Below are 17,779 nucleotides of genomic sequence, written 5' to 3'. Positions count from 1 at the left end.
ACAGTGGCTGCGTTTGATGGCACAGTGGCTGCGTTTGATTTTCACAGTGGCTGCGTTTGATGGCACAGTGGCAGCGTTTGATGGGCACAGTGGCTGCGTTTGATGGCACAGTGGCTGCGTTTGATGGCACAGTGGCAGCGTTTGATGGGCACAGTGGCTGCGTTTGATGGCACAGTGGCTGCGTTTGATGGCACAGTGGCAGCGTTTGATGGGCACAGTGGCTGCGTTTGATGGCACAGTGGCTGCGTTTGATGGCACAGTGGCAGCGTTTGATGGGCACAGTGGCAGCGTTTGATAGGCACAGTGGCAGCGTTTGATAGGCACAGTGGCAGTGTTTGATAGGCACAGTGGCAGCGTTTGCGACAGAAAGGTCTGTTAAAGAAAGTTGAAAAACAACAGACTTACTTGCAGGATCACAGGTGAAAATAAAGTGGGGAAATAAAGAAAAACGAATGCAACCACCACTAAGAACTGGTGCACTGGAGATATTGTACACTGAGTGTAGTATGACTATAGTAGGAGGAGATGAGAGGTGACACCCCTCAGGTGTAGTATACATTGTATAGACACATTGGACATTGATCTGCTCTCTATGATCCCAGGTCCTCTTCATGGTGGAGCCGAGTGTGTGATCTCCACCATGGCACTGCCAATCATCACATCCACCACCTACTCTGCCCTCTCCCGCATTCAGAGTGCCCCCCCCTTACCTCCTTGATGGCGGTGACGGTGCTCCGGGAATTGGCTGAGCCGGGTGGTGAAGTTGGAGGTGGTGGGGGACTTGTAATCCTCATTGGTCTCTGTGATAAATTCCGACACACTGATCTGATCTGGCATGATGATCGGAGGACGGGGAGGAGGAGGGGGACCCCACTCACACCTCTACACACAGGACAGGAGGCAACCACTCTGGGCACTTCTCTCAACAAAGCACAGGGTCCGACTCCGCCTACTACACACGCCGCAACTCCGCACACACAGCCGGGAACTTCAACCAGATGACAGCGGGGATCACACCAACCCGGGATCCATCCCTAGCACCAGCAGCCGCCACTCCATGAGACCTCCCACTTCAGACCAGCCAGGCACTAGTCCTCTCCGGCTCCGCTCCCTCTTAGCCACGCTGTCTGAAGATGGCAGAGGTGGGCGGAGCTTGTTTACTAGCCGCAGAGGCGGCGTGCAAAGAATGCTGGGGCGGCCGCGGCGCGCTCTGAATGCTGGGGCGGTTGCGGCGTCCCTGACTGACGTCACTGTTTGATAGCTAGACGCCGGCCATGTGGCCGGCGATTCTAGCTTGGCGCCCCTCTTGTGCAAAGAGATTACAGCGCTGGGGTGTTGTGCACCCCGTGCACCCCGGCCAGGGTCGGCCCTGACCTCTTGACTGCTTCTCTGATGAATGCTCTCCTTGCCCGGCCGGTCAGTTTAGGTGGACGGCCAAGTCTTGGTAGGTTTGCAGTTGTGCCATACTCTTTCCATTTTCCGATGATGGATTGAACAGAGCTCCGTGAGATGTTCAAAGCTTGGAATATTTTTTTTATAGCCTAACCCTGCTTTATACTTCTCCACAACTTTATCCCTGACCTTTCCGGTGTGTTCCTTGGCCTTCATGATGTTGTTTGTTCACTAAGGTTCTCTAACAAACCTCTGAGGGCTTCACAGAACAGCTGTATTTATACTGAGATTAAATGACACACAGGTGGACTCTATTTACTAATTAGGTGACTTCTGAAGGCAACTTGTTCCACTAGATTTTAGTTAGGGGTATCAGAGTAAAGGGGGCTGAATACAAATGCCCCCCCCCCCCCCACACGTATCACATATTTTTTTGTAAAAAATGTTGAAAACCATTTTAAATTTTCCTTCCACTTCACAATTATGTGCCACTTTGTGTTGGTCTGTCACATAAAATCCCAACAAAATACATTTACGTTTCTGGTTGTAACCTGACAAAATGTGGACAATTTCAAGGGGGTATGAATACTTTTTCAAGGCACTGCACATGTTAGTAATGGCAGATAAAATGCCTTTTTTTTTTATCACTTCCTCTTTATCTTGCAGGCATCTTCATGCTCTTTCCCCGTCACGCGCTCTTTATGAAATACATGTTTATTTTTAATATTTGCTTAGGAAAATGCAAATGCTGCAACTGTCTTAAAGTGGTAGTAAACTCTGTTTTTATTTTTCCCTACAGGTAAGTTTATAATAGGGATTACCTGTAGGTGAAATGAATATCTCCTAAATGTGCACCGTTTAGGAGATATTCTGGCGAGCAGCAAGTCAAGTCACTGGCGCATGCGCTCTGAAGGAACAGTATACCCGTGCCGTTCCTTCAGAACTGTGTGCCGCAGTGAGACTCTCGTGGGCATGCGCGGGGGGAGGGGGGGGATGACTTCATTGCAGCTCAGCCACTCAGATGGCCGGAGTCCCCGAACCCAAAAGGAAGACCAGGTGAAGATGGAAGCCTCTGCAGTGGTTACAGCGAGCCACTGGAGGGCTTCGTTTTAAGGTGTCTTTCATAATGTGCTAGTATGCTATGCATACTAGCACATTATATCGCACAACCCCTTTAAAACGGGTTGTAAACCCTTGTGTTTTTTCACCTTAATCCCCCCCCCCCCCATTTTTACTGACAGTCTACTGACTGGAATGGTACCAGCTGATTGGAGAAAAGCCAATGTAGCACCAATATTTAAAAAGGGCCCAAAATACATCCCTGGGAATTACAGACCAGTTAGCCTAACATCAATAGTATGTAAGCTCTTGGAGGGGATGATAAGGGACTATATACAAGATTTTAGTAATGAGAACGGTATCATTAGCAGTAATCAGCATGGATTCATGAAGAATCGTTCTTGCCAAACCAATCTATTAACCTTCTATGAGGAGGTGAGTTGCCATCTATGTAACTTACCTAAGCCCGGTCTTTCTGGCCCCCGGGGACGAGAACACCAGCTATGGCTGGTGTGTCGTGTCCTGAATGGATCCTGTTTGTCCTGATTGGATAGATTGATAGCAGCGCAGCCATTGGCTCCCATTGCTGTCAATCAAATCCAATGACGCCGGGCCGAGTCCACTGTGCGGTTGGTTTTTGCACAGAGTGGCCCCCGATCCTCCTCTTCTGGGGTCCCTCAGCGGTGCCGGTGGTTCCTCCTCTTCTCGAGTTCCCCCGTCAGAGAAGCGCTCTCCTCCGTGCGTGTCAATAGACGCAGCAACAGGACGCGGGAGCGCGCCCTCACGGGGTGTCCCGAAGGAGAGCGCTTCTCCGACTGGGGGAACTCGAGAAGAGGAGGTGCCACCAGCGCCGCTGAGGGACCCCAGAAGAGGAGGATCGGGGGCCACTCTGTGCAAAACCATCTGCACAGTGGAGACAAGTATGACCGTATGCTTTAAAAATAAAAGGGTTTAGTAACCCTTTAAATGCACTTTACAAAAAAAAATATAAGTCATGCATTATCACTTGGTCAGTCTTACATACATAGTTACATAGTAGGTGAGGTTGAAAAAAAGACACAAGTCCATCAAGTCCAACCTATGTGTGTGATTATATGTCAGTATTACATTGTATATCCCTGTATGTTGCAGTCATTCAGGTGATTATCTAATAGTTTCTTGAAACTATCGATGCTCCCCGCTGAGACCACCACCTGTGGAAGGGAATTCCACATCCTTGCCGCTCTTACAGTAAAGAACCCTCTACGTAGTTTAAGGTTAAACATCTTTTCTTCTAATTTTAATGAGTGGCCACGTGTCTTGTTAAACTCCCTTCCGCGGAAAAGTTTTCTCCCTATTGTGGGGTCACCAGTATGGTATTTGTATAATGAAATCATATCCCCTCTCAAGCGTCTCTTCTCCAGAGAGAATAAGTTCAGAGCTCACAACCTTTCCTCATAACTAAGATCCTCCAGACCCCTTATTAGCTTTGTTGCCCTTCTTTGTACTCGCTCCATTTCCAGTACATCCTTCCTGAGGACTGGTGCCCAGAACTGGACAGCATACTCCAGGTGCCGCCTTTTTTTACATGCATGCCTATACAATTTAATAATAAAATTATTTAATAATAATAAAAAAAAAAAAGATAAAAAAAAACAGATTGTGGTAATGAAGTTAACATTTTTATTTAATAAAATTTAACAAGATTTACATAAAACTTAAAGGCCAAATGAAATGCATTAAAATAATTAAAATACAACATAGGAAAACAACAATACAAATTAACAGGATTATTTACATAAAGGCCATATCAAATAAATAAAAAACAAAACAAAAAAAACTTTTTTTTTGTATTATACAATAGCACAAATAATAAACAAACAAAGCAAATCAACAAAGAAAAAAAGCATAACGTACAACTTGAGGTTGCAACCCACAGGCGTACAAAACAGGCATAAATAATTATTTAATAAATGATAAATTCCTTAGATCGTCGTTCATCTAGGATACAAAGCTGTACGATTTTTTTTTTTTCTGCATCACCTGAAAAATAAAATTTAAATAAATTAGGAAATTACTACATTGAGAAAAAAAAATGAATGAGAAGTACAAGATTTAAAATACTTGGTTATAATATATAGATATTATATATTTTTTAAATATTTTTTTTAAATAAAAATAAATTAAAAAAAAAAAAAATATATATATATATATATATATATATATATATATATATATATATATATATATATATATATATATATATATTTGCTTTTCTCTTCTTTTTCTCGTTTTTTTTCTTAATCATTTTCCGTCTTTTTTTTATCTTTTGATGTGCATTATTTAATGATTTTAAAGATTTGTGTTCATTATGTACTGCCCCAGTCTGATTACTCTGACAATCAGCTGATTCTGGGAGTTCTCCCTGTTGGATCCTTTTTACATATCAGATTTCTGGGCTTTGTCATTCTTATGAATAAACACAAATCACTCGTATGAAATGCATCAACCTGTCTCCTGCTTTTTTGTCTGGCTTAAGTGACAAATAAACGACTTTCAACAATGTTTTGTGTGTGCCACCCTCAGTGCCGGCCCAAGACATTGTGCTGCCTGGTACCAAGAATAAAATACTGCCCCCCCCCTCCAAAAAAAATCATGCCCAACAAAATGCCCCCACATACATTATTTTATATCATGATAACTAAAGTGGAACTTTCATGGCACTGCAGAGTAGTCAGAGGGACAGTGGGATGGACAGGGGGACAGAGGGATGGATAGGGGGACAATAGGAGGGACAGTGGGATGGACAGGGGGACAGAGGGATGGATAGGGGGACAGAGGGGTGGACAGGGGGACAGTGGGAGGGATAGGGGGACAGTGGGAGGGACAGGGGGACAGTGGGAGGGACAGGGGGACAGAGGGATGGACAGGGGGACAGAGGGATGGACAGGGGGACAGAGGGATGGACAGGGGGACAGTGGGAGGGACGGTGGGATGGATAGGGGGACAGTAGGAGGGACAGTGGGATGGACAGGGGGACAGTGGGATGGACAGGGGGATGGACAGGGGGACAGTGGGATGGACAGGGGGACAGTGGGATGGACAGGGGGACAGTGGGATGGACAGGGGGACAGTGGGATGGACAGGGGGACAGTGGGATGGACAGGGGGACAGTGGGAGAGATAGGGGGACAGTGGGAGGGATAGGTGGACAGTGGGATGGACAGTGGGACAGTGGGAGGGACAGGGGGACAGTGGGAGGGACAGAGGGGTGGATAGGGGGACAGTAGGATGTATAGAGGGACAGTGGGATGGATAGGAAGACAGTGGGATGGATAGGAGGACAGTGGGATGGATAGGAGGACAGTGGGATGGATAGGAAGACAGTGGGATGGATAGGAAGACAGAGGGATGGATAGGGGGACAGAGGGATGGATAGGGGGACAGTGGGATGGATAGGGGGACAGTGGGAGGGATAGGGGGACAGCGGGAGGGATAGGGGGACAGCGGGATGGATAGGGGGACAGCGGGATGGATAGGGGGACAGCGGGATGGATAGGGGGACAGAGGGATGGATAGGGGGACAGTGGGATGGATAGGGGGACAGAGGGATGGATAGGGGGACAGAGGGGTGGACAGGGGGACAGAGGGGTGGACAGGGGGACAGAGGGGTGGACAGGGGGAGAGTGGGGTGGACAGGGGGACAGTGGGAGGGATAGGGGGACAGTGGGATGGACAGGGGGACAGTGGGATGGACAGGGGGACAGAGGGATGGACAGGGGGACAGAGGGATGGACAGGGGGACAGAGGGATGGACAGGGGGACAGAGGGATGGACAGGGGGACAGAGGGATGGACAGGGGGACAGTGGGAGGGACGGTGGGATGGATAGGGGGACAGTAGGAGGGACAGGGGGATGGACAGGGGGACAGTGGGATGGACAGGGGGACAGTGGGATGGACAGGGGGACAGTGGGATGGACAGGGGGACAGTGGGATGGACAGGGGGACAGTGGGATGGACAGGGGGACAGTGGGAGAGATAGGGGGACAGTGGGAGAGATAGGGGGACAGTGGGAGAGATAGGGGGACAGTGGGACAGGTGGACAGTGTGATGGACAGTGGGACAGTGGGAGAAATAGGGGGACAGTGGGAGAGATAGGGGGACAGTGGGAGAGATAGGGGGACAGTAGGAGGGACAAAGGGACAGTGGGATGGACAGGGGGACAGTGAAATGGACAGAGGGATGGATAGGAGGACAGTGGGATGGATAGGGGGACAGTGGGATGGATAGGGGGACAGTGGGATGGATAGGGGGACAGTGGGATGGATAGGGGGACAGTGGGATGGATAGGGGGACAGTGGGATGGATAGGGGGACAGAGGGATGGATAGGGGGACAGAGGGATGGATAGGGGGACAGAGGGATGGATAGGGGGACAGAGGGATGGATAGGGGGACAGAGGGATGGATAGGGGGACAGTGGAACAGAGGGATGGATAGGAGGACAGGGGGGACAGTGGGAGGGACAGGGGGACAGCGGGAGGGATAGGGGGACAGCGGGAGGGACAGGGGGACAGTGGGAGGGACATAGGGATGGACAGAGGGACAGTGGGGTGGATAGGGGGACAGTAGGATGTATAGAGGGACAGTGGGATGGATAGGAAGACAGTGGGATGGATAGGGGGACAGAGGGATGGATAGGGGGACAGAGGGATGGATAGGGGGACAGTGGGATGGATAGGGGGACAGTGGGATGGATAGGGGGACAGTGGGATGGATAGGGGGACAGTGGGATGGATAGGGGGACAGTGGGAGGGATAGGGGGACAGCGGGAGGGATAGGGGGACAGCGGGATGGATAGGGGGACAGCGGGATGGATAGGGGGACAGTGGGATGGATAGGGGGACAGTGGGATGGATAGGGGGACAGTGGGAGGGATAGGGGGACAGTGGGAGGGATAGGGGGACAGCGGGATGGATAGGGGGACAGCGGGATGGATAGGGGGACAGTGGGATGGATAGGGGGACAGTGGGATGGATAGGGGGACAGTGGGATGGATAGGGGGACAGCGGGAGGGATAGGGGGACAGTGGGATGGATAGGGGGACAGGGGGACAGTAGGATGTATAGAGGGACAGTGGGATGGATGGGGGACAGTGGGATGGATGGGGGACAGTGGGATGGATGGGGGACAGTGGGATGGATGGGGGACAGTGGGATGGATAGGGGACAGTGGGAGGGATAGGGGGACAGTGGGAGGGATAGGGGGACAGTGGGAGGGATAGGGGGACAGCGGGAGGGATAGGGGGACAGCGGGAGGGATAGGGGGACAGCGGGAGGGATAGGGGGACAGCGGGAGGGATAGGGGGACAGCGGGAGGGATAGGGGGACAGTGGGAGGGATAGGGGGACAGTGGGATGGATAGGGGGACAGTAGGAGGGACAGTAGGATGTATAGAGGGACAGGGGGACAGTGGGAGGGATAGGGGGACAGTGGGAGGGATAGGGGGACAGTGGGAGGGACAGGGGGATGGATAGGAGGACAGTGGGATGGATAGGGGGACAGTAGGAGGGACAGTAGGATGTATAGAGGGACAGGGGGACAGTGGGAGGGATAGGGGGACAGTGGGAGGGATAGGGGGACAGTGGGAGGGATAGGGAGACGGATAGGGGGACAGTAGGAGGGACAGGGGGACAGTGGAATGTATAGAGGGACAGAGGGATGGATAGGGGGACAGTGGGAGGGATAGGGGGACAGTGGGATGGATAGGGGGACAGTGGGATGGATAGGGGACAGTGGGAGGGATAGGGGGACAGTGGGAGGGATAGGGGGACAGTGGGAGGGATAGGGGGACAGCGGGAGGGATAGGGGGACAGCGGGAGGGATAGGGGGACAGCGGGAGGGATAGGGGGACAGCGGGAGGGATAGGGGGACAGTGGGAGGGATAGGGGGACAGTGGGATGGATAGGGGGACAGTAGGAGGGACAGTAGGATGTATAGAGGGACAGGGGGACAGTGGGAGGGATAGGGGGACAGTGGGAGGGATAGGGGGACAGTGGGAGGGACAGGGGGATGGATAGGAGGACAGTGGGATGGATAGGGGGACAGTAGGAGGGACAGTAGGATGTATAGAGGGACAGGGGGACAGTGGGAGGGATAGGGGGACAGTGGGAGGGATAGGGGGACAGTGGGAGGGATAGGGAGACGGATAGGGGGACAGTAGGAGGGACAGGGGACAGTGGAATGTATAGAGGGACAGAGGGATGGATAGGGGGACAGTGGGAGGGATAGGGGGACAGTGGGATGGATAGGGGGACAGTGGGATGGATAGGGGGACAGTGGGATGGACAGGGGGACAGTGGGATGGACAGGGGGACAGTGGGATGGATAGGGGGACAGTGGGATGGATAGGGGGACAGTGGGAGGGATAGGGGGACAGCGGGATGGATAGGGGGACAGTGGGATGGATAGGGGGACAGTGGGATGGATAGGGGGACAGTGGGAGGGACAGGGGGACAGTGGGATGGATAGGGGGACAGCGGGAGGGATAGGGGGACAGTGGGATGGATAGGGAGACGGATAGGGGGACAGTAGGAGGGACAGGGGGACAGTGGAATGTATAGAGGGATGGACTGTGGTGATCGGCGATGGACTGTGGTGATCGGTGACGGACTGTTGTACTCACCTCTCTCCTGCTCTCCCATTCTGTAAGCTGTCGGTCGCACTTGCTGCTCCATCTGCTGGGCTCCTGTAAGAAGTGCTGCATTGACAGGGGGAGGGGATTAGGGCGGCCGCTGCTTTGCTCTGCATAGAGGAACTGAGGGAGCCGGAATTAGGGGGCGGGGCTGAGGTATACCGAGCATCGTTAAGCGTCATTGGTTGCTAGGAGACTGGTCATAGCTGCCAATGACTTGAAATTAGAAGGAGGGGGGCGGCAGAGAAGAAAGTTGGACACAGAGGAGCTGGTAGGCAATTTTCCGCCCCCCTGAAAGTGGCGCCTGGAGCTATGGGTATATCGGGTCCCATGATAGGGCCAACTCTGGCCACCCTCCCCAATCTTCTTTCATTTACATTCATGGTGGGGAGCCGATGTGAGCGCCCTGCCAGGTCTTGGCTCAGCCCCTCCCTCTCTCTGACGTCAGGCGAGGTCCCGGTCGCTTGCTGGTGACGTCATCGCTGTGCTACCACAACACGGAGAGCCGCAGACTGGGCGAATGCAATGAAGTAAGTGGCCCGGATAGATCTCCTGAATGTGTGATATGTGCCCCCCCCTCCTCTGTGTCTGCCCCCCCCTCCTCTGTGTCTGCCCCTCCTCCTCTGTGTCTGCCCCTCCTCCTCTGTGTCTGCCCCCCCCCCTCCTCTGTGTCTGCCCCCCTCCTCTGTGTCTGCCCCCCTCCTCTGTGTCTGCCCCCCCTCCTCTGTGTCTGCCCCCCCTCCTCTGTGTCTGCCCCCCCCTCCTCTGTGTCTGCCCCCCCCTCCTCTGTGTCTGCCCCCCCCTCCTCTGTGTCTGCCCCCCTCCTCTGTGTCAGCCCCCCCTCCTCTGTGTCAGCCCCCCCCCTCCTCTGTGTCAGCCCCCCCCCTCCTCTGTGTCTGCCCCCCTCCTCTGTGTCTGCCCCCCCCCTCTGTGTCTGCCCCCCCCCCTCCTCTGTGTCTGCCCCCCTCCTCTGTGTCTGCCCCCCCCTCCTCTGTGTCTGCCCCCCCTCCTCTGTGTCAGCCCCCCCTCCTCTGTGTCAGCCCCCCCTCCTCTGTGTCAGCCCCCCCTCCTCTGTGTCAGCCCCCCCTCCTCCTCTGTGTCAGCCCCCCCTCCTCCTCTGTGTCAGCCCCCCCTCCTCCTCTGTGTCAGCCCCCCCTCCTCCTCTGTGTCAGCCCCCCCTCCTCCTCTGTGTCAGCCCCCCCTCCTCTGTGTCTGCCCCCCTCCTCTGTGTCTCCCCCCCTCCTCTGTGTCAGCCCCCCCTCCTCTGTGTCAGCCCCCCCTCCTCTGTGTCTCCCCCCCTCCTCTGTGTCAGCCCCCCCTCCTCTGTGTCAGCCCCCCCTCCTCTGTGTCAGCCCCCCCTCCTCTGTGTCAGCCCCCCCTCCTCTGTGTCTGCCCCCCTCCTCTGTGTCTGCCCCCCCTCCGCCCCTGTCTGCCCCCTCCTCTGCCAGCTACCCCCAAACAGCACGCACTTCCCCCAGCTTCAGTGGGGCTAATGTCCTGCAGCCGGGTCACACTGTACTGTCTGTGCTCTCTCTCTCTCCCACCCAGCTGCCAGCCCCGATGCCGCCAGAGACAGTGAATGGAGGTCCACTGGACTGGTATCCTAGCAACCAGGGACACTTTTGCAGGAGAAAGCATGGTATTACAGACTCCGCCCCTAACAGGTTCACACACATCTTTGCAGCGGCTACTGGAAGGTAAGGGTTTTTTTTTGTCTCACTGTAATGGAGTTGTCTATTGGGGGGGCACAGACACTGTCTGATATTTAATCTGTTACTTTCCACTGCCCTACTGACACCGTCCTCTGCTCTACTGACACCGTCCACTGCTCTACTGACACCGTCCTCTGCTCTACTGACACCGTCCTCTGCTCTACTGACACCGTCCTCTGCTCTACTGACACCGTCCACTGCTCTACTGACACCGTCCTCTGCTCTACTGACACCGTCCTCTGCTCTACTGACACCGTCCTCTGCTCTACTGACACCGTCCTCTGCTCTACTGACACCGTCCTCTGCCCCACTGACACCGTCCTCTGCTCTACTGACACCGTCCTCTGCTCTACTGACACCGTCCTCTGCCCCACTGACACCGTCCTCTGCTCTACTGACACCGTCCTCTGCTCTACTGACACCGTCCTCTGCTCTACTGACACCGTCCTCTGCTCTACTGACACCGTCCTCTGCTCTACTGACACCGTCCTCTGCTCTACTGACACCGTCCTCTGCTCTACTGACACCGTCCTCTGCTCTAATGACACCGTCCTCTGCCCTACTGACACCGTCCTCTGCTCTACTGACACCGTCCTCTGCCCTACTGACACCGTCCTCTGCTCTACTGACACCGTCCTCTGCTCTACTGACACCGTCCTCTGCCCCACTGACACCGTCCACTGCTCTACTGACACCGTCCTCTGCTCTACTGACACCGTCCACTGCTCTACTGACACCGTCCCCTGCCCCACTGACACCGTCCCCTGCCCCACTGACACCGTCCCCTGCCCTACTGACACCGTCCCCTGCCCTACTGACACCGTCCACTGCCCCACTGACACCGTCCACTGCTCTACTGACACCGTCCCCTGCCCCACTGACACCGTCCTCTGCCCCACTGACACCGTCCTCTGCCCTACTGACACCGTCCTCTGCCCACTGACACCGTCCTCTGCCCCACTGACACCGTCCTCTGCCCCACTGACACCGTCCTCTGCCCCACTGACACCGTCCTCTGCCCCACTGACACCGTCCTCTGCCCCACTGACACCGTCCTCTGCCCCACTGACACCGTCCTCTGCCCCACTGACACCGTCCTCTGCCCCACTGACACCGTCCTCTGCCCTACTGACACCGTCCTCTGCCCTACTGACACCGTCCTCTGCCCTACTGACACCGTCCTCTGCCCTACTGACACCGTCCTCTGCCCTACTGACACCGTCCTCTGCCCTACTGACACCGTCCTCTGCCCCACTGACACCGTCCTCTGCCCACTGACACCGTCCTCTGCCCCACTGACACCGTCCTCTGCCCCACTGACACCGTCCTCTGCCCCACTGACACCGTCCTCTGCCCTACTGACACCGTCCTCTGCCCCACTGACACCGTCCTCTGCCCCACTGACACCGTCCTCTGCCCCACTGACACCGTCCTCTGCCCCACTGACACCGTCCTCTGCCCCACTGACACCGTCCTCTGCCCTACTGACACCGTCCACTGCCCCACTGACACCGTCCCCTGCCCCACTGACACCGTCCCCTGCCCCACTGACACCGTCCCCTGCCCCACTGACACCGTCCTCTGCCCCACTGACACCGTCCTCTGCCCCACTGACACCGTCCTCTGCCCCACTGACACCGTCCTCTGCCCCACTGACACCGTCCTCTGCCCTACTGACACCGTCCTCTGCCCTACTGACACCGTCCTCTGCCCTACTGACACCGTCCTCTGCCCTACTGACACCGTCCTCTGCCCTACTGACACCGTCCTCTGCCCTACTGACACCGTCCTCTGCCCCACTGACACCGTCCTCTGCCCCACTGACACCGTCCTCTGCCCCACTGACACCGTCCTCTGCTCTACTGACACCGTCCATTGCCCTACTGTGAGCTCCCCCCCCCGGCCCCTGCGAGTCCGCACCGAGCTCTGTCCCCCTGGCTATGGTGACTGCGCTTGTTAATCCATTATCCTTTTTTTTTTTTTTTTTGTAGTCCGTTAACAAAAGTGAAGCTGATCAATGAGCTGAATGATCGGGAGGCTCGGCTCAGTGTGAAGGATTCCGTGTCGTGGCATCAGAACTACAAAGACAGCGCCTGGATATTTCTGGGTGAGTCCAAGAGCAGTGCGAGCCGAGGGGACTATGGATGTGTTAGAGTTTATGTTTAGAACCCCTGTCAGGTTTTTATATATGTGTGTTATTTTTATTGTTATTCCTGTCTGGTGAAACCGCTGTGACTGGGACAGGAAATGAGTGTAAATCTCTCTAGCAGAGCCCAGGGAGCCGTACAAAACCCAAATATGTACTAAGCAGTAACGGCACCACACCATTGGTCAGAATCCTCGGCTTTTATTAAATACTCAGAGCAGTAAGAGAACCAACCAATTTCAGGGTTTCAAGCACTGAAGTCATCGGGGCTTCTGTATTATATGACCTCAGATGTGTCACAACTGGGATTTTAGCAAAACACGCATTCGCAAAATTCCAGTTCTGTCACTTTTTGAGGTTATATAATATACACTCACCGGCCACTTTATTAGGTACACCTGTTCAATTGCTTGGTAACACAAACTGCTTATCAGCCAATCACATGGCAGCAATGTAGTGCATTTAGGCATCTAGCAAGTCGTCTTCACCGCGTCTAAAGTTTAAACCGAGCATCAGAATGGGGAAGAAAGGGGATTGAAGTGACTTTGAACGTGGCATGGTTGTTGGTGACAGACGGGCTAGTCTGAGTATTTCTGGGATTCTCACACACAACCATCTCTCGAGTTTACAGAGAATGGTGGGAAAAAGAGAAAATATCCAGTGAGCGGCAGTTGTGTGGAGGAAAATACCTTGTTGATGTCAGAGGAGAATGGGCAGACTGGATCCAGATGACAGAAAGGCAACGTAACTTAAATAACCCCTCGTTACACCTAAGGTATGCAGAATACCATCTCTGAATGCTCAGCACATCTAACCTTGAAGCAGATGGGCTACAGCAGCAGAAGACCACACCGGGTGCCGCTCCTGTGAGCTAAGAACAGGAAACTGAGGCTACAATTGGCACAGGATCACCAAAACTAGACAATAGAAGACTGGAAAAACGTTGCCTGATCTGATGAGTCTGGATTTCAGCTCCGACATTCAGATGGTCGGGTCAGAATTTGGCGCATGGATCCATCCTGCCTTGTATTACCGGTTCAGGCTGGTGGTGGGGGTGTAATGGTGTGGGGGATGGGGTATCACCGGTTCAGGCTGGTGGTGGGGGTGTAATGGTGTGGGGGATGGGATATCACCGGTTCAGGCTGGTGGGGGGGGTGTAATGGTGTGGGGGATGGGATATCACCGGTTCAGGCTGGTGGTGGGGGTGTAATGGTGTGGGGGATGGGATATCACCGGTTCAGGCTGGTGGTGGGGGTGTAATGGTGTGGGGGATGGGATATCACCGGTTCAGGCTGGTGGTGGGGGTGTAATGGTGTGGGGATGGGGTATCACCGGTTCAGGCTGGTGGTGGGGGTGTACTGGTGTGGGGGATGGGATATCACCGGTTCAGGCTGGTGATGGGGGTGTAATGGTGTGGGGGATGGGATATCACCGGTTCAGGCTGGTGGTGGGGGTGTAATGGTGTGGGGGATGGGATATCACCGGTTCAGGCTGGTGGTGGGGGTGTAATGGTGTGGGGGATGGGATATCACCGGTTCAGGCTGGTGGTGGGGGTGTAATGGTGTGGGGGATGGGATATCACCGGTTCAGGCTGGTGGTGGGGGTGTAATGGTGTGGGGGGGATATTTTCTTGGCACACTTTGGGCCCTTAGTACCAATTGAGCATCATATAAACACCACGTCCTACCTGAGTATTGTTGGTGACCATGTCCATCCCTTTATGACTACAGTGTCCCCCATCTTCTGATGGCTCCTTTCAGCAGGATAATGCACCATGTCACAAAGCTCCAATCATCTCACCACTGGACAATGAGGTCCCTGTACTCCAATGTCCTCCACACTCACCACATCTCATCCCATAGAGCTCCTTTGGGATGTGGTGGAACGGGAGATTGGCACCATGGATGTGCAGCCGACAAATCTGCAGCAACTGTGTGATGTTATCATGTCACTATGGAGCAAAATCTCTGAGGAACGTTTCCAACACCTTGTTGTATCTATTCCACCAAGAATGAAGGGAAAAGGGGGTCCAACCCGCTACTAGCAAGGTGTACCTAATAAAGTGGCCGGTGAGTGTATATACTGTATACTTAGAGACGCAGCCGCTCATTAAAGCCCACCTGCCCAGAGACCACATCTATACGTCTCTATGGAAACGGTATAATGTGCCGAGAGCGACACTCCCAGCACAGCAGCTAAACTGTCGCAGGAAAGCTCCCGATGCGTACTTGTGATTGGAAGCTTTCAATCATGTGACAGCCAATCACAGCAGTAACATGATCGGAGTGCCCGCCTCTCTGCATTTCAATCCACTTAAAGGGCCAGGAGGCAGTGACAGGAAAGGGGGTTAAAGAGGAACTTCAGTGACCTTTTCATTTGGCTGCGAGAGAGAGAGAGGGAGATAGAGAGAGGGATAGATAGATATAGAAGTAGATGTGTGTGTGTATATATAATACACGTGACCTGCGCAAAGGTTAATGACAGGAGTCTAATTATGATCAGTGGAAGAGCTCAGAGGAAAGTGTCCTGAATAGATCTCCAGGCCCCCAAGTAGCCAAAGAAAAAGGGACAGCGGAGTTGTGCTATGAAGGGTGACAGGGCCTCTTTAATGTCCTTCTAAGAAGTGATGTTTGTACTTTGTTACAAATCTGCCAGTCTGATATTTCTTTGTATGACTCCTCCTCCCTCCTCCTCCTCCTCCTCCTCCCTCCTCCTCCTCCCTCCTCCCTCCTCCTCCTTCTCCTCCTCCTCCTCCTCCTCCTCCTCCTCCTCCTCCTCCTCCTCCCTCCTCCCTCCTCCCTCCTCCTCCTTCCCTCCTTCCCTCCTTCCCTCCCTCCCTCCCTCCTCCTCCTCCTCCTCCTCCTCCTCCTCCTCCTCCTCCTCCTCCTCCTCCTCCTCCTCCTTTCCTCTCCTTCTCCTCCTCCTCCTCCTCCTCCTCCTCCTCCTCCTCCTCCTCCTCCTTTCCTCTCCCTTCTCCTCCTCCTCCTCCTCCTCCTTTTCTCTCCCTTCTCCTCCTCCTCCTCCTCCTCCTCCTCCTCCTTTTCTCTCCCTTCTCCTCATTTTTCCCCTGTAGGAGGGCTGCCTTTTGAGTTGACCGAAGGTGACATTGTGTCTTCTCACAGTAAGTTTTTTATTTTTTTTATTCTCCTCCCTTCCTTCCCTCCACCCCGCCCCCCCCCCCCAGGGGATAGTAAATATCTAGAACTTCCTCCCAAAGTAATAGATATCACCAAATTCTGATTCTTGTGTTCTTTGCATCCTGTTTCATGTCATACTCAGAGGCGGCTCTCTAATTAGGCAAAAAAGGCGGCTGCCTAAGGGCCTCGCGCTCCCAGGGGCCTCGCGGCCGCCTAATTTGCCTGCTGTGTGTGGGAGAATGAGAGGGAATATCCCCGGTCAGTGTCCCCAAGCTGGCAGGGTGAGCGCGCTGCCTGCTGCAGATGAATTGTAGAGGAGGTGGAGGCGGAGCTGCCGGGCCGGCCACTGCTGAACCCGCCAGGACGTAGGGGGGACTGAACTGGGGGGCGGGGAGGCCTTGTGAAAATGCCGCTGCAGACAGCCGTGACACCCACCGGTACACTGTCTATCTGCAGCGGTGCGAGTATGCTGTGTGTCCAACCGACCGACGCATTCACTTCCCTGTCAGGCGGAGTGATCTCTTCCCGACAGGAGCTTCCTAGTCCCGCCCCCCGTGATGTCATTCACAGGGTGGGATGAAAGAGCCGAGGAGATTATTGCTGCTGCACAGACCTGCGAGGAGCCAGTGAAGAGCCGAGCAACAGTGCAAGTAAGATGACAGAGGCTTCAAACCTTTCCTAAGGCAGTGTTGTCACCGAGGCCTCGATGTGTCACCTGCCTGAAGGGGGGGAGGGGGGTCATTTACATTGGTATTTGTAATATGCAGCATGGAGGGGGTTAATGCATCACTACATTAGTGACCAGTGGCCGTTATTCAACCCCTTTGTGCTGCATTAGTGGTACCGATATCAGAGTTCATGAACCCCTATATGGTGCAGAACGAAAGCTCCACAAACTCTGATACCGGAGCCACTAATGTACCACAAAGGGGTTAAATAACCACCACTGATCACTAATGTATCAATGTGTATTTCATACTACCCACCACCCTACACTCCACACCCCCTCTCATGTACATACTACCCACCACCCTACACTCCACACCCCCTCTCATGTACATACTACCCACCCTACACTCCACACCCCTTTCATGTATATACTACCCACCACCCTACACTCCACACCCCTCTCATGTACATACTACCCACCCTACACTCCACACCCCTCTCATGTACATACTACCCACCACCCTACACTCCACACCCCTCTCATGTACATACTACCCACCCTACACTCCACACCCCTCTCATGTACATACTACCCACCACCCTACACTCCACACCCCTCTCATGTACATACTACCCACCACCCTACACTCCACACCCCTCTCATGTACATACTACCCACCATACACTCTGCACCCCTCTCATGTATATACTACCCACCATACACTCCACACCCCTCTCATGTATATACTACCTACCATACACTCCACACCCCTCTCATGTACGTACTACCCACCATACACTCCGCACCCCTCTCATGTACATACTACCCACCATACACTCCGCACCCCTCTCATGTACATACTACCCACCATACACTCCGCACCCCTCTCATGTACATACTACCCACCATACACTCCGCACCCCTCTCATGTACATACTACCCACCATACACTCCGCACCCCTCTCATGTACATACTACCCACCATACACTCCG

At 53.9% G+C, this 17,779-nt stretch overlaps 2 long non-coding RNA genes across 3 annotated transcripts; one reads left to right on the top strand and one right to left on the bottom strand.

Annotated features, from left to right (window-relative positions):
- Nucleotides 1-4,099: 4,099 nt before the first annotated feature.
- Nucleotides 4,100-9,692, bottom strand: LOC141108573 (uncharacterized). Its single transcript, XR_012236087.1, has 2 exons — nucleotides 9,113-9,692; nucleotides 4,100-4,473 (listed from the first exon to the last, which is right to left on the bottom strand). It is a non-coding gene; the product is annotated as an uncharacterized lncRNA (long non-coding RNA).
- On the top strand, nucleotides 9,263-16,153 carry LOC141108571 (uncharacterized). 2 transcript variants are annotated; one of them, XR_012236085.1, is made up of 4 exons: nucleotides 9,263-9,651; nucleotides 10,670-10,818; nucleotides 12,825-12,940; nucleotides 16,053-16,153. It is a non-coding gene; the product is annotated as an uncharacterized lncRNA (long non-coding RNA). The 2 variants fall into 2 exon arrangements; XR_012236086.1 differs by lacking the exon at nucleotides 10,670-10,818 and having other exon boundaries at nucleotides 9,280-9,651.
- Nucleotides 16,154-17,779: the final 1,626 nt, after the last annotated feature.

Source organism: Aquarana catesbeiana, linkage group LG09 (assembly GCF_042186555.1).
Source record: "Aquarana catesbeiana isolate 2022-GZ linkage group LG09, ASM4218655v1, whole genome shotgun sequence".
Lineage (NCBI taxonomy): Eukaryota > Metazoa > Chordata > Amphibia > Anura > Ranidae > Aquarana > Aquarana catesbeiana.
This window is presented reverse-complemented; position numbering and strand designations above follow the sequence as displayed.